Source organism: Natator depressus, chromosome 7 (assembly GCF_965152275.1).
Source record: "Natator depressus isolate rNatDep1 chromosome 7, rNatDep2.hap1, whole genome shotgun sequence".
In the NCBI taxonomy this organism is placed as follows: domain Eukaryota; kingdom Metazoa; phylum Chordata; order Testudines; family Cheloniidae; genus Natator; species Natator depressus.
In genome coordinates, this window is record NC_134240.1 from 99987501 (window position 1) to 100013618 (window position 26118).

The 26118-nt window shown below is 38.8% G+C and overlaps 1 long non-coding RNA gene across 1 annotated transcript; it reads left to right on the top strand.

Annotated features, from left to right (window-relative positions):
• Positions 1 to 7: 7 nt before the first annotated feature.
• LOC141991680 (uncharacterized) lies at positions 8 to 21382 on the top strand. The gene is made up of 3 exons (XR_012640432.1): positions 8 to 37; positions 14359 to 14414; positions 21318 to 21382. It is a non-coding gene; the product is annotated as an uncharacterized LOC141991680 (long non-coding RNA).
• Positions 21383 to 26118: the final 4736 nt, after the last annotated feature.

The following is a 26118-nucleotide window of genomic DNA, read 5'->3' on the forward strand; positions in this document are numbered from 1 at the left end:
AAATCGACTCTGTCATTTGGAGAGGAGAAAATCAATGGTAAGTACCTCTCTTTTTCTTCCAAGGACCAAACTAGCAGGCAAGAGAGAATGAGAGCCAAAACAAAGCCAAAATAAAAAGCAACACATTAACTTTTAGTATCTTATCTATTTATTCTATTTTGCTGTCTCTCAGGTAGCCTGGTGTTTGGTTACAACAATATCAGTCTCTGCCACTGTGTTTAATATCAATTATAAAGCTAGCCCATACTATCACATACACCAAATCTAAGTGATTTGTGTTTTCTACATTTTCATTCAACTAACAGTTTCAAAAGACTTCCATCATTGATATGGAAAATCTCTCACTCTTCCTCTCTCTCCCACTCAGTGCCCATAGTAAAATGAGCCAGAAGGGCCATCTTTTATTTCTTGCACCTCTATAACCCGCAACTGACTTCTGTTGGAGTTTGCACCAAGAATGCTGGCTCAAGGTCAAAGTATAACTTTGAAATAAATGGGGGAGGGGAATCCTTTTAAATTTTGATTAAATTTCATTACATTAGACTTTGTCATTTGCACAGGAAGGATCAAAAATCTGTTATGGGGGAACTTTATTGACATTAGTGGAGCTGTGTCCATGCACATGAAGGCTGAATTATGCCCGTTATAGTATGTTTATCTGTATGGACACATAAAAATACAAAAATGAAAAATACATATAAAAAAGCAAAAAGTTTGGTCCTCCTGTTCCCAACTTCATCTGGCATAATTAATTAAATCCATCCATAGGGCCACTGTAATTGTACTGACGTTCTTTGTAAAGTGCTTTGAGATCTGCTGCTGAAAAGTGCTGTGTAAGAATTAGATATTATTAATTAATAATAAGTATTACTGATGGCCAAGAACATGTGACTGCTGCTTCTGAAGTGCTTCAACTTCTGTTATACCCCACAGACACAGTGTTCTGAAAAGCAAACTCTCTGCTCTCCTTTCTCTTCTTTCTGAGCTAAGAGTAACTTGTACTTAGCTCAGAAAGAAGAGAAAGGAGAGCAGAGAGTTTGCTTTTCAGAACACTGTGTCTGTGGGGTATAACAGAAGTTTGTAGTTACTCTTAAAAGAATGAAAGGCCCCAGCATAACATAGTAACAAATGCACATAATAATAATAGCCAACTCCCAAACTTACTGAACATTACTCCTTTAATCACTGTCATCTTTTTTATTCAACCCACCTGAAATACTGGCACTTATGCCCAATGCTATGCATCTTCTCTGAGAATTGGAGGGTTGCCAGTTGTCAGGTTGCTTTCCATCTTGTAAGATGACCATCTGGGCAATCAATGATGGGGAGGCAACCTAATTTTTAAGTAAAATAATATCAGAGATTATTTGAAATGAAGGGATAGTTGCGAAAAGTGTAATCCTTGCAGAAACCATTGTACAACAGCAGAAATGTTGATGGAAAGAGTAAGACAGAATTGGCATCATTGTAAATATAAATGTTGCCAACCATTAATTGCTGAAACAGGTTTAGTAAATAAAATAATGAGGAATGGCATCTACTCAGTCTTCCAATCTTATGCATCATATTTTAGGCCAAATTCAGACCTCCACTGAAATCAATCACCCACTAACACCAGGTCTGAAGTTGGCTCTTTGTGTCCATAATGTAAACACTAACAGTCACACTTACCCCATATTTGTTAAAGAGGGAAATGTTATTTCTTGCCTGAAAAAGTTTGGTCAATTTGCCATATGGAAAAAAATAAAACATTTTACACCAAAGAAAAGTAACTACTTATCATTCTGCAAGCTTCACACAGACTGAATTTCAACATTAAAACACAGATTGTTGTGCCGCTTCTCCCATTACAAAATGTCTTCAAGATGATCATGAAAGCTGGTGAGGACACTAGCCTATGAATCAAGAGACATGGGTTGTATTCCTCGCTTGTCCAGTGAACTGCCTGGGCAAGTCAGCTCACCGCTCTGTGCCTCAGTTTCCCTAGCTGTAAACTGGGGATAATGTTGCTGATTCCCTGTGTTATACTTTGCACTCTTCCTATGGAAAGCACTATATGAAAGCTCGGTGCTATTAGCAGTAGTAATAATAATATTTCAGAACCTTTGTAACACGCTTTAGGTGTACAGATTGAAAGTGCCATGGGCTAGATCTTATTATTTCACAAAATACAGAAGTCCAGCTGTGAAGTCCAGCTGGAAGGTCATATGGATACTGGAATTGTAAATATGCAGCAATTGCTTAATACGATGAATTCACAACAGGCATTAATCAAACATTTCTTCTTGATCTTCTATATTTGTGTTCCATCACAGCACTTTTAACATTAAAATCATTTTATTGCTGTTTTGGTGGTGGATGGGGGTGGGGCCATGCAAGGAGAAAAAGAGGGAAAAGTCATATAAGTTAGATCAGGAAGGCTAAAAAACAAGCTGCTTACTTAAATGGGAATTATTATTTTTTAACTGGCAAGGCCCCCAAATTTTTCTTTGTGAACAAAAAAATTAAGCAAGAGGAAAAGCTTAATGTGATGGTGGGGGTGACAGCATCTCTTCCTTTACCTATGAATAAACATCATTGGTCAGGGAGTATGTTGCCATTTAACTTGCTCTGAGTCAGTAACCCCATGTATTAAATAGTGCCACAGAGGAAAACAAAAGGGGAAAAAGAGGCGCAGCAGCAGCAGTTGTGTTCAAGGAGAAATGTGTTTCACGGCTACAGGAAAAATAAATAAATGAATAAAGCTCAGCAAATGACTGTGGCAGTGGCGGGGAAGTGAAACTGCAAATCGGCACAGGTACTTTCCTTAAGACTTAAGTAAAATTCCCACCTCTATATGCCTAAATGACTCTTTGAACAATCAAAAGTCATTAGTGACTATAAAATTTTGCAGAAGGCTGATGGAGGGCACTTTGCATTTGACTTTCACCCACTTCATTGGTGCTGTATCTCCTATTTGAGTTCTGGAAGGTGTGCGAGCTCTAAATGAACAGCTGAAGTGATCACAGATTCTGATTTCAGTGATGAATAATACTTAGGATTTACAAAGCACTTTTTTTCTTCAAAGTTCATGTTTTTTATGGTCTTGTGTTTACATAAGAAATCATGAAAAATCAACTTAAGAGACTGTGCAAAACATGCTAACTGAACAATTTTCCCATTTTCAATGGTACAGTGGGCACAACCTTTGGGCCATTACCAAAGCCATAACACCAAGGTTGAGAGAGCAAGTTATACACTACTTGATGACCTGTCAAGCAGAATCTATAAGACATGGCTTCTTACGTATCTTACATTGGAATAATTCTCTTTTTGCATCTCATATAGAGTAGCTAACAGTGTTATAGAAAGCTAGGTACCTGACTACCCGTCTGACTCCATAAGTGCAATGCATCATGGTTGGCTTCCTTTTTTTCCCCCTTGAACCCCTGCTTTAAAAATATTGTGGAGACCCTGTAATACCCCAGTTCTAAAATCCTAGCCATGCCACTGACCTTATGTGCTATTGCTACAGTCAGTGTCCTTCTGCTTTAATTTCTTTCCCTGTAGAGAGAAGAATCTCTCTCTCTCTCTCTCTCACACACACACACACACACACACCCTACCTACCTTGCATGTTCGTTTCACGGAATTTCACTCATATTTACTTCTGCTACTTATGATTATTGTGCTAGCATTTTACATCTAAAGACCTATGTCTGCAGGCCAGGGCACTGAAATCACAAATGAAGTGAATGTAATGGTCTAAGTTTGGTCTCCAGAGAACAACAGAATAGTTAGTACCATCATAAAGAGCTTCTGAACTTGACCAAAACATGTGTTCTTTTTTTTTGGGGGGGGGGGTAAAAACTGAAGGGAATATCAGCTTGTTGGCATCCCTGCCTTCTCCAGACTTCACTTGAAAGAGGAATAACAATCATTCACATCCTTCACATTTGGTAGAATCGAATATTTCAGGTCCAGGGGCCTGATTTTTTATCTGCTCCATTCACTGCAGGATACATGTAACTCTCACTGAAGTGATGCTTATCCTGCAAACGGCGTTGAGGGGAGAATCAGGCCCCAGTTCATCACCACTGTTTTTTTCCTTTCCACTATAGATCAGAACCGAACTACTTAAGAACCTTTCTCCAAACCCAGCATTTGGGAACAATATAATAATTCACAGGGGGAAAAAATCTGATCTGTAATATTTGGGCCAATTTTGTAGTTGATTGCCAATGAGGGGTTTGGCTTAAGCATGAATCTCTGGCAAATGTAAACACTGGCACTTCAGCACAACACATACCTTTTGTTGTTGGGTTTGTTTTTATTTTAAAGCAGGGTTTGCTGCAGAGGAATGTCAATGTAGAGTGCATTGCAATATATCCCTGTGTGTGCAATGACAGGAACATGACTGCAACCATAGTTACTCTTCTGTGTATTCTGTTGCAACAATTTCATTAATTGTAAACCTGTTCACTGTTTGCCAATGAGCTATCACTTGTGTTTGTTTACAAATAGGTTTAGCACTGAAGATTTGTGGGTATACAAGAAGGGTCTTTCCACAGAAAGTCAGTCTCCCGAGGCAAAAATTAACTAAATTCTACTGGTAAAAATTTAATTTTCAAATACTTTCCACATTTACTATAAATAGCCACAGTCTGTCAACTCAACTAAGCAAGTCCTGGGAGCTTCCCTATTAAACAAGACCATTTGGAAGGCAGACTTTGTCTTAAATGGGTCTGTAGACAAGGCATGTGTTGGTTTTTGAGTAATCCCAGCCTGTTTATAACCTCTTCTATTACATGGAGAGGATATGAAAATAGTTCCCCATTGCATGAAAATTATCTATACTCTAGTGCAGACAATATAGTCAGTCTACTGAAAATAATAGAGTGAACTCAGCTACGCAGTTTATTCCAATGTGTAAAGTCTTTGTACATCATAATATCAAATAAAGTCTACTGAAAACATCATCCTCATACAATTGTATTATACAAGAGTATTGTCACCTTTTGTTTAGAAAGGTACCATTACACTTTTATGATATACTTTAAGAGGAACTAGATGGTACCATTGATTATTGTACTAGCATTTTACATCAAAAGACCTATGTCTGCAGTCCAGGGCACTGAAATCACAAATGAAGTGAATTTAATGGTCTAAGTTTGGTCTCCAGAGAACAACAGAATAGTTAGTACCATCATAAAGTCTGACAATGTAGCCCTTTTGGCAGGTTTTTGTTGATAATAGGCTTGAACTGCAATCTTTTTACCATGGTATAAGAGGATCTTTTAAAGCAGGGTTGAGATATAAGAAGGAAGAATAAAGTAGGGAAGGCTGCAAAGTACAATATTGTGAACACCTGCACCATACCTAGAGTAAGGTTAATGCAGTAATAGCTGTATGAAAACTGCCTCACCCCCACATTAAAAGGAGCTTATCATTAGGGATTACCCAGCCACTGCACCAGCTGCAAGTCTTTACTTAAAGACTTAAAGGTAAAGCTCTAACAGTTCCCAATCCAGTGACATTTGCAGCTCACTATAATTTATTGAATATCTTCCAAAGAGCAAACACAAGATTTCTCTTGGTACTGTTTTAGTTGGGTTGTAAACGTTTGCCATTTACCAAGAAGAAAAATAAATAAATAAAGGCAGGCATATTTACACTTTTGCAAAGCATCATGTAATATTCTGAACCTGTCTTTTCATGCTCACTCTTTTCATGTTCAATCTAAACACTGTTTACTCACTTAAAGTCTTGTTGTAGCTCAGCTACAAAGTACAGTACATGCACACTTTCAAAGCTTTCATGAAAAAGCAACTTGTTCCCACATTTCATTAGGAAGGGCCATGCTCGTCTAAAGTGTGATTTAAAAAAAACAAACAAACCTTCCTGTAATAGGCATCCAGAAAATTTCATTCTTCAGCATTTACAAAGCCATGCTAGCTATACCTTTAGAGACTTAACACAGTGAAGACTCTTCAAAACAGAATTTACTGAGGTTCTCGTCATTTATAAGGAGTGACAACCTATCATTGAAGGCTAAAAGGAAATAGTTAAATAAGCCAAATTACATGCTAGGTGATAAAACATTTTCTTCACCTTCCCAGTAACATGCATGCAAATTATATTAATTGGCTATAATTATGTAAACTTTATTATATGTGTTAAAGATAACTTTAAAATTATAAGACAAATGACACTTAATCATCATTGGAGGGTAATGATAAAAAAGTCAGCAAAATTAAGAGGCATCATCAAGATTGTTGTGGTTGCTATAACTACAGGAGCATGATGAACCATACCAGTTTATATAATACTACTACTTAACACTTGCACTGTGCTGTTCACCTTCAAACTGCTTTACAAACATTAACTAATTAATATAAGAGCATTTGGGGCCTGTTTGCTAAATACATTCCCTACCTGTGCAAATTCACATGCTGCACATTCTTAAACTAACTTGTGAGTTTTTATTATTATTTCTTCTTAACCAGTCTGCTTTATCAAAGTGAATTTACCAGGTTAGCAAAAATCACACATTGTAGCCTATTAAATACAGAAGAGTAGGACGAAACAAACTGATGATTAATGTGCAGGATTGATCACTTGGAAACACAATCTGTAGAAGAGCAGTTCTGCTGACACTTCCTGTGCAGGGCCAGAACTTCAGCTGGTGTAAATTGGCCCAGCTCCATAGACTTTAATGGCCCAGCAGAGGATCTGGCCTGTATTGTTTTAATTCCCCCTTTCCTTTTGTCATACTAGGAACATTTCCATGAAACAGAATTGCAGTTGTTTAGTAAATTGATGCTTATTCCTTAGGGAATAAGGGACAGAGCAAGCCTGGCACGCTCCAGAATGCAGAGTCTGGAATGCTGCCTGGTGCGTAAGCAGGCAAGGGTAGCCTCATTGTGCTGCACACTGCACACCCACAAAAGAGCTGGGCAGAATTCCAGACCTGCGTTCTGGAGAGTTCAAGTCTTGAGCTGTCCCTACTCACTTGGAGTTAACAGGTGTCCCAAAGGGGCTGGATATGACTTTACCTATCCCAGATCCCTGCCCTTATGCACCACCCAACACGGCTAGCTGCCCATATGAGGGAAACAAGGAGGGGTGAGGTAATATCTTTTTTGGACCAACTTCGATGAACTCCATAAGGTTGCATAGTAATAGATGTGAAACAAAAGATACAAAAGTAGTAGATGCAAAAGAGACAGACCAACAACTGGTGTAAATCAGTGGGAGCGATGCTAATTTATTCCATCTGAGAATCTGGCCCAAATGTCCATTGGTGTTGTCTTTGGCATGATGAGGCTCTAGACAGCAAAACTACATTTAAAGTTAGCCTGCGCCTATTGAGGTCAATGGCAATACTACCGTTGACTTCAACAGGAGCAGGTCTTTATTTCTGTGTAGTGTACAGGACCAAACACACTTTTGCCACTAAACAAATACTAGTAATTATAATCACGTGTAAAGCATCTTTTCATCATGTTAAGAACGATGTGCTAAGTGAGGAATGAGCAGCAGGAGCTGATGACCTCAATTAAAAAAAAAAAAAAAGAAAGAGATCCTTGTTTTCACAAAACGTCCCTACTAATTGGAAAAGAGAAAGAGAAATGCAGAAAAGATATGCGTAGTATTATTCCTATAGATAAAGTTTTTAAAATTATCACTGGATCTTTAAAGTTTTGGCCAGAGATAAGCACTGCCTCCTAAGGACATTGTTAATTTTCAAATGAACCTATAAAAGGATGTGGCCTCAAATCTGAAGTTCATACTCAGCCTAAATTCCTATGGCCTAATCCTGAGTTTAGTAGTGTGTGGTACAGAGCCCACAGGAAATATACAACCTGACAAGGCAAGTAGAATCTCTGTCTTATGCTGTCATATATTTAAGTGATCACCCAACTTCTCCTTCCTTTGGGATATAGGTCCCGTCCAGCCTGACTACTAGAGGTAGTGGTCCTCAATCTATTTACCATTGTGGGCCACATATGCAGGCCTCATAAATGGGCATCATCCAACAGTACCTGTGTGGCCCTGAGAATGTCACATGGGCTGCAGCTGTGTGCTGACTGGGACACAAGCAGCACGTGGGCCACAGGTTGAGAACCACTGAAGTAGACATTAGGGATTGGCATCAGAGAAACCATTGATGTACAGTGCCTGTCTGATGTCCCACGCAGTTAGAGACAGGGTTCCTTCCTAGCTCACTGCCTTTCAGCTGAGGAAAGCCTTAACAGGACCACATGGCCCAAAGACATAACCCAGTTTGTTTAGGAATTCATCTCATCTTTTTGTTTGAAAGGCAATGTCACGAATATGATACTAGCAAGTTACTGAAATAGAATCATACCAAAATCCCTCTGTCATCCTGAAATATCATAGTCTCCCATTAAGTTAATATAGCATGACTGCAATGGGGTAGAACGAAGGGGCTTAAACAGACTAACTCTTCTACGGCATTGATATACTGGCAGGGTTTTGCTACAATCTGCTAATAGTCTGTAGTTCCAACATGATAGAAAAGCACTTTGAGGGCAGTCCCTTCAATAGTATTATTACCCACTATTGTTGAATTGAGAGTTTTCCTAATTCAAATATTTTATGCAAATGTTCAGGATCATCAGGGAACAGGACATATTTTGAACTTGCAGTTTTACATCAGGAACATGTGAGAGTCTTACAGGGCAATAATAAGTATTTCCTCAATGTTCATGCATTTGGGTTGGGGAGGAAAAAATTCTTGCTGACCTTAGGCCTATCTAATTGTTTTAATAATAGAACATGAAGGTCATGGAGGTTTTACTGTGACACAACTGTAAAATGCTCTGGCACTTTGCCATGCAAAAAATAATCTGATTTTATTCACGTGTTTCAACAATAACAGTGGAACAATTTTTGTTTATTATGAACTGAGTTACAAAAGATAACTCAAGGTAAAAGACTGCATTGTACTGAAACATCATTAAAATATAGCAAAACACCACCAAGATTACGCTGATATATTATGGTAGTTCAGAAACACAGTCAACTGGAGCATCTAGCCACACTGAGCCAGAGGATGTTTTCTGGTTAAATGTTACCAGTGGTGAGTTATCAAAGCCCCTCTGACTCTTCTAGGATACACCCCCCACATCCAAAAGTATATTGCTGTATCTCTCTTGTATACATTATAAAATCTTTAGATAGAGCTTTTGCTTCCAATTTTTGTGTGTGAAATAATCTGTATTATTCCCGCATGTATGAGAAGTAATAGCTGCATGTGAATAGGCATCTTTTAGTACTATTGAAAAACAAAGAGAATAACCCTGCTTTACTGATGTCTTAGATTGCAGTAAACAGTTCTGTGTATCAGCCTTTGAGCTGTATTTTCTAAACTTCACAACAAAACTTCAAGAAAAAACTATTAGCTGCAAATTAAACATTCTCATGGAAGCCAAGAATTATTTTTCAGGACAGAGGGCTCAATTTCCCAATCTCAGGTGTATGATTAAAATCAATTAAATCACTCTTCCAATGTCAGCGGCAAGATTCTCCTGACAAATGAAATTATGCAAGAAAAGTGTTCTCTTCACTCTTCAACCCTTTCTCAGCATCACTCACATCCACAAATGAGATCAAAATTTTCAGCTAGGGGATTTCAGAGATATTTTCCATAAGAACATGAAAAATCCCAGGAACCCTATGTAAGTAGACTTTATAGTCTCTAGTGGTGAGATTTTGATGGCCTCTGTATGTTAGATATATTCATGACTAACTAAAATGAAAAGTTACAGAGTGAAAGTTAACTATTTGGGGACGATACTAGCATTTTTTGTCACATATTAAAGTTTTAATGGCAGAATTATGTGCTAGATCCTATGATACATGTAGTAACCTTTCATTCACAAGGAAGTCCCTGGTGGTATTTTTCTAATTGAAAAACTGAATTTTATCAATCTCTTTCAGTCGCTTGCAGATATAAATCTAGGACGGAGGCTAGACTTCAAATGACCACACCATTTGCAGAGGGCCTAAAGGGTTAATAGCTATTTACAGTAGCATTGCTTGCAACAGAACAGTGCATTTCTCTTAAAAGAAAACATTTTCACAGGAAATAACAGTTGGAACACAGAGATATCTCATTTCCAGAGGTGTTCTGATGTGGTTGCACTGTAACTTCAGCAAATTATTTACCTCTTAATTTGTTAAAACATATGGGCTTAGAGGTAACTTTGCCCATGAGGCATACATCTATATTATATGCTTGTTTGGTTTGACTTCATTTTCCTTGGAGACTCGAACAAATGTTTTCTGTATTTCAGAAGTTTCCCCCCACCCCCACCACTCACGTGTTTGAGGCAGCAGTGTTACATACGTATTTTGTTTCTTTTGACTGTGTTTCAAACGGAACATTCTGATTTACAGAACAACATGCAGAGTGTAGTAATATTTCAGTAGGTGAAAAGCGGCCTATTTATTCCTTTGCAAGAGAGATTCTTTCTAGATCAGTCCAGCCTAGAAGTGCCTGATCCATCTCAGGAGTTCTGGGTTTTTGGTATCTTTTTCAGCTAACTGCAAACATCTGTATTTAAACAGAGTGGTAAGCAAAGGCCTTTCATACATCATTTCTGGGCTTCCCGTATTTCAGTATAAAAAGGCAATATGTGAAATGTTACAACATGGTCCATGTGCGGATAGAAGAAGAATAAAAATTACCACAGGCTTATCAAAAGTATTTTTACCAGAAACAAATTAAAACATATAGACTACTTTGATGTTCTTAGATGACAACATGTAAGCTAGCGATTCTTGATAACTGTAGTCTTGGATGGATTATGCTTCATACACAGGATAGCAGCTAGCAGATTGAAGGCTGCAGCTTTGCTAAGAGGTTGCACTTACTCAAAACAGTTGGCTAGGTGTGTGCAATCCACAGTGGTGCAAGTAGAAATCATTTCTTGCCGGTACTGCACTTATGGGAGGGACACAAGGGCGGGGGACACGTGATCTCCCCACGTGACCCTCCATGTGACTTCTCCCCGCCCAGCCCCAGCCCGGGGCCCCCACGCTCTCCCCATCCCCTCCTACAACTCCCTTTGTATATACAAACATCAACATGCTTAATTACTCACTTTCCCCCAAAATATGTAGTATTCAGTCTGTTTATATGGAATATGGAAGTTGGGTAAGGAACCATTTCAGCATATGTATGATTTATTAAAAGACAAATTTTAAGTTGAACTGTATCCTAAACTACTTTATGGTATTGTACCCAAACATTGTATTTCAATGTGGGATTCAACTTCCTTTATAGGAACAGACTCCTGAAACTCTTACCAGCCCACAAAAGTGATCCACAATCATGCAAATAGTCCCATTGTCTTCAGTGGGATTGATCAAATGATTAAGGGTTTACAGGATTAGGTTCCAAGTTTGTAAATTGTTGTGGATGAAACTGACAATGCCTGAGCTGTCAGATCAGAAGGAGCTTCATCCGAATAAAGGTGGGCAGATGTGTGATAAGTCTTAGCTCCATTGCTAAGATGAGGAACATATTTCAGCAAAGTTCTTGGCAGATTCCTGAGGCGGCTGGTTTAGTCTTCATTTGTAGTTCTCTCACCCAGAAAGCTGGAAAATGAGGCATTTGTTTTCTTTATTTTGCTGCTCCAGTTCCAATTAGAAAAATGTTAGACTGGTTTGGCTGCAAAGAAGAATTCTGTGTACACTGGGGACAACACCTGATTCCTGTAAGGCTGCAGAACTGGGCTGACATCAGAATCCAAACATCCTCTGGTCAGTGCAAACAGAGGCATTCCTCTACTGATTTGGACTTGATGTGATGCAGTATGGATGTCATGGATAATTCAGACCAATGGGCAGAAACAGAATCAAAAACACTGTTTAAACACCTTGCATCCCCTCCACTCTTTCCCTCTTGAGGACTCCCGACCAATGTAACAGTACAATACATATGCTAACAAACTTAAACAAAGACCAACTCCTGGAGGGTGGGGCTAGCCCCAAGTCTTTCTGGTACCCCATACCCATTAAAAATCTCTTGCTGGTACTGTGTACTGAAGGGTATCGCCTACTTGCATTCCTGGCCATCCATGATATCATTACCAATGAGTTGGATAAAGTGTTTAGAAGTATAGCAGAGTTATTTGACCCATAGCCTTAAATGGCCACTTTTAATTATATCAGTATGATGCACAGCAGAGATAATGAATGAGAACCAGAAGTGTTTTCCACAGCCCCATGTCGTGGGTAAAGCAGTAAAGATGTTAAAGTTTGGCTGAAATAAGATCAATTATTTTTTAATTTTATTGGATCTCGGGCTGAGTTGCTATTATCAAGATTCTCCAACCCTAATCAGCATTCAAATGGTTTACGGCCCAAAAGAAAGGTTTCAGCAAGCACAGCTAATTCCAAGTTGGGATTTACACAACTTTCCTCAATTCATGTATGTTCTTTTATTACAGTATTGAGGAATTGAAATGAAATTTTATTTCTTTGGAATTGTCATACAACGATTGAAGTTCCCAAGAGTAAAACCAGGCAAGAAATCCTCCAGAGGGAGTTTAGAGGCTGGAAGTCGTCTTCTCCTGTGTTTTTTTTTTCTTGAGAAATCAACACCTCAAAGTGCTTTTCCATTTGTTTATTCCATCCATAAATATTTTATTACTTAAAAAGGGAAGCAGTGTTTGCTTCTAATTGTTTTTGATTAAATATGCTAATTACATTTTGGAATATTAGTGACACATATGGTACTAAATGTTTTAATAATGCAATGAAATAAGCTCGCAAATATAACAACAAATTAACCTGAATCTGCTACATGGTTTTCATAAATTTTATATTATAATACAAATCTGAAAGAAAATAGATCGAAGTCCAACCAACATTTCTGGCTTGCCATCTAAAATTCAACTAAACTAAAAAATCCAAAAGAAACCAGAAACCACAACATTTTGGGTACCTTTGTAATTATAGTATGCAAGTTAATTAATTAATTAATTAAAAAATTGAACCACTCCATTAACAGCATGTTGACCATGGGATGAGTCAGAGTGGATACAGAGTTGCTAAAACTTTAATCCAATTAACTCATTCCAGGGTAAGTCCTTTACCCAACTCATAGCCTGAATAACCAGGAAAATTCTGCAGGCATTCAGGAGGATGGAATTCTTCTTCATCCAGGCGTCAAAGCAGGGCAGCTACTTTCCTGTTGCACCCCTTTCCATCTCATCAGAGCCATCTCCATGAGGTGCACTATCCAACAGTTCTGTTTAATCAAGAAGCTACTGGTCCTGCTTGTTCTCTGCTTCAATCCACAGGACCCCTACACAGACCTCTGCACAAAATCTAGACATGTTGTCTCTCCAGCACAGCAGTCCTGTACTGGTTTCATAATAGTTAGAGCCCACACCACGGTTTTAGCCCGATTCTAAAGACAGAGTCAGCATTTGCATTGGGGAGGCATAGGCTGTTATGCCATAGCTGTGCTCCTCAATGTAGCTAGTTGAAAAAATGGGGGGAAAGCTGCAATAAATACTCACCGTAAGTAACACTAAAAATAATTAAAGTGGGTATTCATACTATTAAAATGGTGATTCCCATAATGTAGTCATGGTCCATGGAGCACTTCCAGATGGTACACAGAGCTGCTTTCTTCACTATGTAGAAGGATCTGTTGGTCCTCAAGCAGTGAGGGAAAACAAAGAGTTGCCAGAAGGTTAATAAATGTGTTCGATGTTTTAGGCAGGACACGAAGAGAGTTGTCTCTCAATAACTTGTAAATTCTACTTGGTGATGAGTTAAGGACCAGAGTTAGGACTTACTGGACAAAAATCATCCCTTTCATAAATGGGTGAAAGTCCTCAATAGATTTACACTTTCTTACACAAGGGCTGAATTAGACTGATTTTGAAACAAACTTTTTTTTTGAGGATCAACAGCAACAAGCTATAACTTGTTTACAAATTATTTTTCATTTCTGCATGCCTCTGCCCTTCCTCCTTCTGTCCCAGACTGGAAGCAGAGTCCTGAAATATTGTGAGAAAAGTTATTATCATGGTATTTCTGGTCCAATGGCAGGAAGAAAGTAGCGAAAATCATGTAAAAGCATTTATGATTGGGAGATTTTCAGACCCAAAGGATTCAGATGGTTTGGAGAAATATCATATATTGTCGGTGCTGATCCTCTTTGAATCATTTGTTGTTCAGCCTTTACTTGCAGATTCCCAAATTACAGACGACCTGATCCCATTCCTAATGACGTTGATGGGCGTTTTGTCACAGCCTTTGGTGGGAGGTGAATAAGGCCCAAAGTGAACTGAGGAGAGTTTTCAGCTCCTTCTTACTTTCTGCTCCTTGCAGGATTTTACATCAAGATGGTGATTCACTGAAGAAGGACCTTTCAAAGATAGTTGCTGGTAAGATCTGCTTTCCAATGCATGCAATAACATAATAGATCTCAGAGGTATGGCAAGACTGAATATGAGTGGACGGTGAATAAATATAAGAGGAGGATCTAATTAAAGATATAAACTGTGAGAACAGAAAACTTTCTGAAAGCCAATGCGATGTAAATGGAACATTTAAATACCATTCTTTGGAACTGGAGGTATTTTAACCTCACAGTCAAGGCCAAAACCAGAGAATCAAACAAAGGAAAAAGCACTATCTGCTCACAAAGGTGTAACACGAACTAAAGAGAGGGCTGTGACAACAGAAGGCTTTATCCGACTGCTCTTTCAGTAGCTTTTGATTCCCACTCAAGGGATAACTCACCTCTTGGGTTCCATCAATCCACTTCCATTCTATGAAACCTCTGCCACCTCTCAAATCTGAGAGTGATGAATTAGGGGAGACAGTATGTTGCTGTGTACATGTCTGCACAGAGGTGAGTTTGAGAATATTCATCTCATTTCACTTGTGACCTTTTTTTATTCAGCAAACCTGAAAGGTCTGGGCTGCATAATCATATCTTGGGACACAAAATCTGATATATAAACAGTCTAATGTTTACATGATCTTATGGTTTTACAGTCCATATTAATTTTTAATTGGACTGTTAAAATATAATAAATAGCTATTATATAAATTAAGTGGTAATAGGTATTTTTATTTTATTCATGAATTAATCTTAAAGTAAGCTGATTACATAAATCTTCAGCCAAGCAGTGGCTAATCCTAAACACAAACATTATTTTGACAAGATACATTCAAACAAACATTTTTGTGGCAAAATGTTATCAGATACTAGCAAATAATTAGGCTAAGACATTCATTTCAATGTGAGCATTTTAGAGCTGTGATCATTAAGTGAAGGTACGGGGAGCAATCCAAAAGGGAACACAATATCGTAAGCACTTCAGAGTTCCTTTGTGGATTCTGATTAGGCTGCTGGACTCATGATGTTTTCTTAAGTAAACATATTCACATATTACATGGTGGGGAAATCTTTATCAAATTAATGGCAAACAAAATGATGTTCATGTGGAGGAAATTATTATTCACCAAAATCTGTATTGCATTTCAAGAGAAAACAGGGGAGGTGTTGATTTAAACCACACATGGAATGGAATGGTTAGCTTAGCTCTGAGCATCCACAGTGAGACCGTAGCCCCTAATTTATGTCATTGTGAGAAAGAAATGATAGAGAAAGAAAAACATGCCTGTGTGCATATGTTAAAGCTGGAGTATCATTGCATACATTCAGCTCTCATGCTACAGATCCTGCATGGATCTGAATCAGTTTTAACTGATTGTGTTTATTTCTTTACTTACATTTACTCTGTTTCTCAAACAGTGGTATTTTTGTTAAAAAAAAGTACCTGTGATAACATCGTTAACTTACCCAATAGTCTGAATGGACTATTGATTGGTAGGTAATAAATAAAGGAGGTTTTAACAATGCTTAATATTTACTGGATCTGGTAAATACCTAATTAGAGAGTTATTGAATTTGAACAATGGTTGTTTGACATGATAGAATGTAGCGCAGTGGTGAGCAACCTGCGGCCCGGCAGGGTAATCCACTGACAGGCCACGAGACAGTTTGTTTACATTGACCGTCCGCAGGCACGGCCACCCGCAGCTCCCAGTGGCCACGGTTCACCATTCCCAGCCAATGGGAGCTGTGGGAAGCGGCGGCCAGCATGTCCCTGTGGACGGTCAATGTAAACAAACTGTCTCGTGGTTGCCCACCACTGATGTAGAGGAATATCTCCTTCAGTGACATTATAGTCTGTTGTGCAAAAGCCTACTTAGAGATTTTTTTTGTCATAGGCTATAATATGTCTGATGAAGCTATTGGGTCAGTGATGGGGCTAGTGATGCAACATCCTCTAATAGCTCCTTGAGAGTCAGTATCGCTGTCTGTAGGGTGAGTATTGCAATCACACATGTGCAATACATCTTGATGCAAAGATATCCTTTGAATTTTTGTCTAATCACATTAACGGACTAGACATAAGTACTATGTAAAATGAAATACCCTGAGTGTTCTCTTTTGATCCCTAAAGAATACCTGAATCCATCCATGATCCTAAATTAGCGCACAGAGCTCAATGCTGTAATGTGCTGAGTGTCTTCAACCCCCACTGATTATAAGCGTTCTGGACCTGACAAGATCAGGCCACAGCGCTTAATTGTTAGCTAAATTTCAACAGACTATGAATTGCTAAGGCTTTGTATTGAATCTGTGAAAACAGGGAGTTATCAAATTTTCTGTACCAACAAACATAAAGTAGCATGATGAGCATTGCTGTAATACTGAGGAATTTTCCCGTATTGGGATATTTACCAAGGAGACATGCTGTTTACATTTAGTCTGACAACAGGCAACAATACACATTCAGATGTGCTAAAATACATGTAACGTAGACATTGGCCCAAGCCCCCAGTTCAGATCTGGATTTCAAACAACCCAAATTCTGTAGGTGATTGGGTCCATGGTTTTGGTTTAGCCCATTCAAAAGAAAAGAACAGTTGGAAATATCTGGATTAAGATTTTCACCCATACCCACCCAAAAGTGAAGGGGTATTGAGATGTGAAGTTTGGGGACCCACATCTGAGCTATCAGGAGGCACAGTACAAGAGACATGGCAATGGGACATTGGTGGCTTAACACTACCTCGCACCTGTGGGATCTAGGGGCTAAACTGTTGTTTCTCTAACTTATTTCAAGTGTCCCTGAGGGGCCATCTGACAGCCCAGAACAGCAACATAGCAGTGTCCTCCAACCATACCTTTTATTTTCCCCCAAAAGGTCCCCGCCCATCCCTACACTAATAGGTGCAGAGAGCCATTACGCATCCCCACCCTGCTCTAGGAATAATTTGCACCTGGCGTTATCTGGCAGTTTTCTGACCTCTTTGTATTGGAGGAGCAATGCCAACTGGCCAGACCACAGTTCAGAACTGGGGCTAATACTTGGGCATTTATCTAATATAAAGATAAATAATATATCTTGAACTAATTTGCATAAATTTTGCTTGATTCAAGGCTATATTTTAAACATATGTTTTTTTTTCTCATTAGTTGCTAGAACTTGGCATGATCCAGGTTCTAATGTCAAATCAATGTTTAGGACAAGTACAGGATGTCTGAATGCCTGCAAGGGTTAAGAAATAATATTTTTTACTGGAAGATGTGCTTTTGAAAGTTCTCATGAGCAAACCAATTGTTTAGCTTTCCACTTACAATGTTTGGTTTTTTGTTACATGAAGTACACAGCGTGTAACTAAGCTGCTGCTCATTGTTTAAAAAAGTAAATTGCAAATCTCTTCAAGATGCTCTCTTGTTTTATTTCTAGATTCTCTCTAGAACAAACACATACAATACATACTGTAAAATGGATTATTAGCCTAAACAAGTTTGCTACATTAAGCCCAGATTTCCATGAATTCCAGCAGAATTTCTGTACACATGAGTAGTCTTATTAAATTCTATTCACACATGTAAACGTAAGCACATATGTAGGTGTTTGCAGGATTGGGGCCTTGGTGCATAACAAGAAAGGCAAAAACAAGGTTCAGTACAATTAACCAAAAACTTCAGTCAACATTTTAAAAAATGACCATTGATTTTGGATGCCTCTCTTTTTCGATGCTAAATCTGGAACACTTCCAGCCACCCCCAGTCAGTGGTCATCTTTTACGTTTTACCTTAACGTGCTGAAGAGGTAGCGACTCCAAGCCTTTGGCAAGCTAATCTGCCCAATTTCAGTGAAGCACAAAGACAAAATATACTGTACATTGGAATAACCTGGTTTAGAGAACGCATCATATTTCGGTAAGTGATATGCACCCACTAGAGCTTTGCAAAAAATCTCACCAGCAATCAAGGTGCCTACATGTTCAGCAGGGAGCACTGCATTCTAGCTTTTCTGATCTGCAGCAGAGCCTGAGGGAACAGTCCTGCTGAAATGGAGTTTACAGAAAGATATGCAGAGTGTCTGACTGCAGTAGTTACTCTGGTGCCCCCTGCTGCCACTCCTTCTGCCAAATGTCTCGGGCTCAGGCTCGAGACCAGAACATCCCGAGAGCAGCTCTGCTCTCCATCCACCATCTCACTTTCCCTATCCTTTCTCTTGGATGACCTTCCCCAACCACATTTCTCTCCTTCCCTTATTGCCATTCTGACCACAAACTTGGCCCACTAGCTCTCTCTGTAGTTTTGTGATCCCAAGAAAGCTCTCATAGGAGCACACAGATTGTCAGGACCAGTCTACTCCAGGTGTTGCAGTCATCCACGCACCCAGGAGCATGGGAGTAGCCTGTTCTCCATCACTGTTGTCCTCTCCTTCTCTGTGTGGCAAGGAATAGTGGAGGAGCAACTATCAGAAGCAGGTGGATCTGAATGCTGCATGCTAAAAAGAAGAGAGGGAGCATCATACCTTGTCTGTAGTTTCCACCACAAAGCATCACTAGCTTAGGGGAAATATTTGACAATTAATTCAAGATGCTAGCTCTAAGCTTTAAGCCTAAAATCACTCATGATCAAATTGAACTAAAATCTGACACACCCAGGGTAGTGATGGTTTGCAAAACCCAACGTTCCTCTGATACATCAACCATTTATTGCCACACTTCCAAACAAGCACTCCCTCCACCAGGAGTATGGACTAACATGAATCCTACCCTAGCAATAATTTTAAAGGGTGTATACCCATTTCTTGTTTAAACAAATACACAGGGCCTAATTTTTCCATTGCCCTGAACATTACTACATTGAAATCACAGTGTTTTCACCCACTGACATCATACACAATGGCACTGAAAACTGTGTCCAGCGAATGATTTTATCATGCTCTGTACTCATTGACCATGCCTTGTAAACACAGTACTAAATGCTAGGTCTGCAGTGGCAAAATGTCATGTTCTGCTGACATAGTTGCAGTGCTCATGTGGACACGGCATAATATAGCTGAGGGGACAACCTGCCCAGAAAAATAAAAAGAAGAAATAGACAGAGTGGGTGATGGTTATTAGCCAGCCTATGAATCAGAGAGTAACAGGCACAGAACAGTCATTCATGAGCCTGGATGCCCCTAACTACACCAGGTTGCGAGTTAATTACTTCTTAAGGAGGTGGCCTCAGTGTAGCCTCACTCATTCCTGCTATATCCACCTTCTCTTTTCTCTTCCCTTTCCCACCATGCTTTCAGGCTAACAATCACACGGTTCTTTCTTTCCTTCTACATCTCTTTCGCTGTTTTTGTCTACTAGGGACCTATTCCACTCTCGCTCTATTTCTCCAGCCCCATTCTCTATGCCCTGCTCATTCTGTTCCTGAATTGTGGCATTCCCATACGGGTGGTACTAGATTTCCTATTACACTCTCAATATGCTGTCAGGATCATTTTGATATTGTCCTTGGCCATGCATCAAAACTGTTGCCAAAGTAAATTTAAAAGCCACAATCAGCAGTTAGAACCTCATCAAATGTTGGATTCTGATGGTAAATTTCACCTCGATAGCTGGATTCAAAATTAAATTGAAATGTGTTTGCATCAATAAATGATGATACCTAGCACTTACATAATACTTTTCATTGATAGATCTCAGTGCACTTTAGAAAGAATAAGTACCAGCAAAGTGTTTTACAAAGAGGATACTGGGCCCAGTTCTTGGCTATGGCAGAAATGTGCTTGGTACAAGACTCAGGGTGGGGGACAAAGGTGACTTTACATCACAGTTGCATTGTACGGGCTGGGAGCCTACTCAGCCTCTGGCACAACTTAGAATAGCCTGGTTCTAAAATAAGCCTTGCTGACCATGGGCCCAAATGGTTGTTCCTGAACCTTGGGGTAGGTGGAGGACAGCAGCTCCCCAGTCATGCCCCTTTTGGTCAGATATGCCCAGATAACCTCAGGAGGTCAGTCAAGTTGACTTCACTGCCCCTTTGTGCTATCAGAATGACCTAATGGGGCCTCAGAGGGCCAGATAATCTGGTTCAGTTATATCATCTCCATTTGTTTGCAGTTGGAGAAACTGAGGCACGGGAAAGGCAAGTAACTTTACCAATGTCACACAGCAGGTGAGTGGCAGAGCCAGGTATAGGTTTCATGTCTCCAGACTCCCAGATCCATCCCATATACGCTGAACCCTTTGTTTTCCATAATTTTATAGCAGATCTCAAGTATGGAAGTCATCACAAATATTCTGTTATTTACTAAACATACATTTTTATGCAGTAATATTCAGTGTTTTTTACATTCAATATGGTATTGTCACCTCCTTTTTTCTTCTAAATCTAAAGATGTAACATTTAAAGAAAAAGGATTCTTCAGCAAGAAACAGTACAAATAAACAGTACAATAAACAAATAAACAGTACAAATAAACAGTACAAATAAACAGTACAATAAACAAATAAACAGATAAATAAACAAATAAATAAACAAACAGATAAATAAACAAAACAGATAAATAAACAAATAAACAGTACAATAAACAAATAAACAGTACAATAAATACAATTTTCAGTGTTCGGTTACTCTAGAAGCGTAATAAGAAAACTCCCCCTACAGGCTTTCTCTTGATAATGCAAGGTAAATATACATTTACAGACAATGATTTGTCCTGCTAAATATATGGTAAGTTATAAAGCCTGTCCAGAATACATTAATTGCCTTCATAAGGGAAGAAGTATTTTCATGACAATATTGTATAGCTCATTTTCTTTATCAGATGAATAATGCAGTCAGAACACCCACTCTCTTTTTCCTAATCCCTCAAAACAAAATAGACTAGTTGAACTACAAATGTGAAAGTTGCATTTGCAAATGGCTAACAATTACCCTGTGCATTTTTGCTCTTTATTACCAGAACTGCACTAGAACCCCTAGGCCTAGAGCCAGGGACTACAGGGTTCCTTATTGCCACCAGCTGCCTGCGGAAGAGTACCACCAAGAAGTACTGAGACGTTAAGCCCTGCAGGAAGTCCCGCCATAAGGCGCATGAGCAACAGACCTCATGTGATAGGCTGGCACTCTCCATATAAACAAGGAAGTCACTTCTGGAAGTTGTGTGAGCAATGCAGACCTCTGGTGTGCTTCTGCCTGAGATGCCACTCCCCACTGCGACTCGCCTGGATACTTGACCTTGGCCCAGTCCCTGACCCTGATCTTGGTTTATTGTCTTCAACTTAGGGCCATTGCTGATCCTGGTGCAAGACTTTGGCCCAGCCTAACCCCTATTCTCACCTTCTGGTGGTCAAAGTTTATTATTTAACATAGAACTTTTTTGTGCATTGGAATTTTTCTTCCCTCCCCACCCCTTTACTTTTATTGGAACCCTTTATGAAATTCTGTGGATTGGATAAAATGCAAGCCAGAACTAACCCCTATTTGATTTGGTTTTATAACACCAAAATTAACCAGAGACTTCGCAAAAACTCAGCTTTCTTATTCAATCTCTATTTTTTAGTTATTTAATTTATTTCAGTGGTATTTCTAATCATGTTGGTGGGAAAATATCAGTTTAATTTTATTTAACTTAGCCAAAAAACAAGAAAGGAAAGTATAGTGCTAATGTCCTGTGTTAGAGAGAAGCCATCCAGTTCAATAAATGCAGTATAGGTCAATTCAGTCTGGCTAAATAGCTTAGGCACACTCACCTAAGGAGATGAGAGGATTAAAAAAAAAAACCCCACTGGCTCTGTAGATCTCCCATTGCTAAATTCACTTTTTTAAAAACAAAGTGCCCAACTTTATTGTGCAGGATTCTTCTGGCTGGTACAGCACCAAAAGAATAACTAAAATACATTTCCAGTACAGGATGGAGGGCAAATCACCTAGTACTCAACATTTGTACTAATATTTGCCAAACACAACTTTTTAGTTCTTTCAAAAGGGTCTTTCCTAACCATTGAAGATATTTCATCACAGAAATCATCTGTGACCAATATGAAGACAGCCTAATTTTGCCTGAAGAGTTTATATTCATTTTACCCTGATGAGAAGTGATAGTGTAATAGAATCTTGCAAAATTAACCAGCTTAGGCACAGAATCTTCCCACTCATCCCATGATAGTAATGAAACAATGGAATATTTTAACTTATCTCTGAAAAACATTTAAAAAATACTTGCTCCTTGTGATTGAGTGAGCAGAATTTTGCAAAGCAGCAGTAAGATACATGAAGAATGACTTTAAGTCAAAACAAACTTAGTGTACTTCATAACCAAAGTGAGGAGCCTAACTGGCTTGTACAGCTTCTGCCTTTGGATTCAAGCCACAGTAATGTTCAGGATGAGGATGGAAGTTAAGGTATCTTTCAGTAGCACTGTAATAGTGTAAGAATTTCTTCTATTTATGGATTTCCTTTGGTTACAAATGGTCCCTTCTCATTGTTTTCTAACAGGAGGTACAAACACCAGATAACTGGCACCATAAGCTTTGTTCTGCTGTTGCACTGTCATTGCTGACTTCCCAACTGGGCAGTTCAATGAGGTGGAAGATATTAACTAAACTGGCAGCCATAATTAAGTGGGTGGAGGTGAGGACATCTGCTCTTCATATCTTGAGTTTGCCAACACATTTTAGGCATGTCCAGCTTTCTGTTGTTCCAAAAGCCCCTACAAATATATCAAGTGTAGTTCAAACAAGTTGGAACCTCCTGCTTGGTTTGGAAATTTTTGGCAAGCTTTTTTCCTTCTGCATCTAGCTAATAATTTTTATGGTTTTCACAACATGGGTAAAGTGTCTCCAGATTTCATGTGCTATTCTAACAGATGTTTTGTGATTATATACGGTATGTATAACCACTCTTTCATTCCATTAATTCACTTGGCATAATTTTTGACATAATTATCCATGGCTGTGAAACACTAGGGTCAAAGTATGTTCAGTGTTGGTACTGTGACTCCTGCCGCAGACTGACTGCTATATATCATTTTAAAAAAATCTTCATGTGTACATGTTTTCTGTTTGTTTATTTTAGAATACCTTAGCATAGTAGAACTGACAGCCTTGAATGTTGCCTAATGTGCAGTAACTGACATATAAAGTACTGCTTCACCACTGGACTTCATAGCTGCAAACATGACCACCCTTAAACTTTTTTTCATCATACAGTGCTCTTATGCACCATTTACGTCTACATAAAAGTGGGTTGGCCTTCTGTGAAAATAATTTGGGAAAAAATCATAGACACGAGAGTCAACTGCATCCTTGACTTTGTGATTGGTTGACTGGGAACCCCCTTATATCTCATCAATGTATGCATTAGTCCTGCACTGTTTTATTCCAGCCTACTAGAGTTCAGTTATTCATTGTGTGCATGTTTTCCATGCCCTCTGCTGAATGCAGGGTCACTAGTAATCTCAGAACAATGGCTCAAATTTGTTCAAAGGACTCTGGTATTACATGTGTCTATTTCACATCTGTTTTTCACTCTGCATGTGAAGGGAGAAAGATAAACAGGGAGAAAACTGAGCTGATCTTCCAGGTTTTACCTGCTTTTATTTCTTCCTCTTTGCTCTCATCTTCACATAGTGAATACACAGTGATAATGCTGACAGCGCGCTGTGTTTTTCAATGACATTTAATGTTAAATTGTTTTAATCAGTATAACACATAATAGATATTAGAGAGTAATAGAATCAGATGCATGTTGCTGGTATGTTGGTGGGTTGGAGGAACAACATAGAAGAAGCTATGAGAGCTATGTCTGCACCAACGAATAAGGGAATGCAGTCAATAGTTGTGAATGAGGTTTGCCACTGTAGCCAAGAAGGCACCTTCCCAGCTGCATCTGGCAAGGTGAGACATTTTTTTCTTTCAGAGGCAGACAGTGCTGCTATAATCCATGCCTTTGTCATCTCAAATCACCCCTTGGCCCTATTCCCTACCTGGCCCAGCTTTTGCTACTACAACAAGCAGCATAGATGAAGAATGCTTGCTCCTTCTGTCTCAGTCATGTCTAGACGTGAGTCCAAACCACACAAACATCAGTGTGTCTGAATTATCCAGCATCTCAGCAGGACTGGTAAAACACCCCCACTGACTCCTTACTTAATTACCCACAGGTCACTTTTTGGATCACATCAACCTCTCTCTGATCAAGCCTCCACATACTTTTATAGCTCAGTGGAATCTGTCAAGTTACATGCGTATAATTTTTGCATAATGGGACTGAGTCTTCTCTTTCATGGTTATGAAACAGGAGTAACTTCACAGAAATCAATGCAGCTACATCAGTGTAAGACGAGTAAGAGAGGGTTTTCTGTGATTTTTATTCAAACAAATGTCCACTGGGCCTTTTGTTAACAATCTCCCAGTTCTAAATCAGGATGAATCTGGACACCTACAGATTCAGTAATCATCTTTACCTTTCAGCCTTTGTACTCCCATCATATTTAATATAAAATTATGACTAACCAGGACATCAGAATACAGCTCCACCTTGTCTCTTCCATTCCCCCTGCCACCGCTTCCCCACTCCTCTGCATAATGTTTCACCAGGTGGTGACTAGTGATGGGTGAAACTTTAGGTCTGCTGAGGAAAATTTTATGGCAAACTGAAAAAAAGTTTAACTGTGTGAGGGCTTGTTGTAGGAAATAAGGTTGGCAAAGAGCATCATAAATTGGAGCATGAAGTATGGTTTACTATGTATTGCAACAGGGAACAAAAAAAAAAGCGGTTTTTACCAATCACACGAACAAAAACTTTATGAAGCTCATCCCTCTACTCTCAAGAACAGCAGTGGCATTAGAATAGGTCTGTTGATCCAATTTTCCAAGAACAATGCTGAAATATACAGTGATAAAATAACTGAGGCCCAGATCTTCAAAAAAATTTAAGGATGGCAAAGAATACATTAACCACCAAGGAAAAGCGATTTATTGATGCTCCATAATAAATTCCTGTGCAATATCCCAGAGTTAACAATGGGCTAATGGTTCAGCTACCCTTAAAGGCTTATAGGATTTGATAAGCAATTTCAAGGAAATAATCTGAATATACAAAATAGAAAAGAAGGAAGTGATGTTCTGTTAATGCATCTCTTTTACTATGGCAAGGTTAGGGGGTGTTTTTAATGGAAAAGATAAATGTAAAGTGCAGTATTCTTAAGTACCTTCCTAGATCATTGTATTAGACTGTACACTTTTTACCTGAGCACAGGCTAAACAAATTTTTAAAGCAGCAATAAATGTTATTTACTCTTCCTGATATACAAAATCTGCCTCACCTCTATTTGCAATAGGAACTGAATTTTACATTTACTAGTAATACTGTATGCAACCTCACTGAAAATCTTTATATAATTTCTATCGTGTCTTTAAAATTTGCACAAGCGTAAATCTCAATAAAATCTCTTAAATAATTGACATCCATCCGACTAAAATGGTTCTGAAAATACTTTTCTCTATATTCTGAAGGTTGAGGAAACACTAGCTTGGCTAGTTAGCTCTACAAGTTCTATCTGATTTTTTTCCATAATGGGGATGGTTTCCCCATTCTGTAGCCCAGATTTTCTTATTTTTATTACTTATACATTACCGCAGGAGTGCATTACACTCCACAGACAAATAGAAGACAGGCTGCCCAGTTGTCTTCTTGCTTATTTTAATTATATACCAGTGCAACTTTAGTGACAAACTAAATGGCTCCTGATTCATACATGT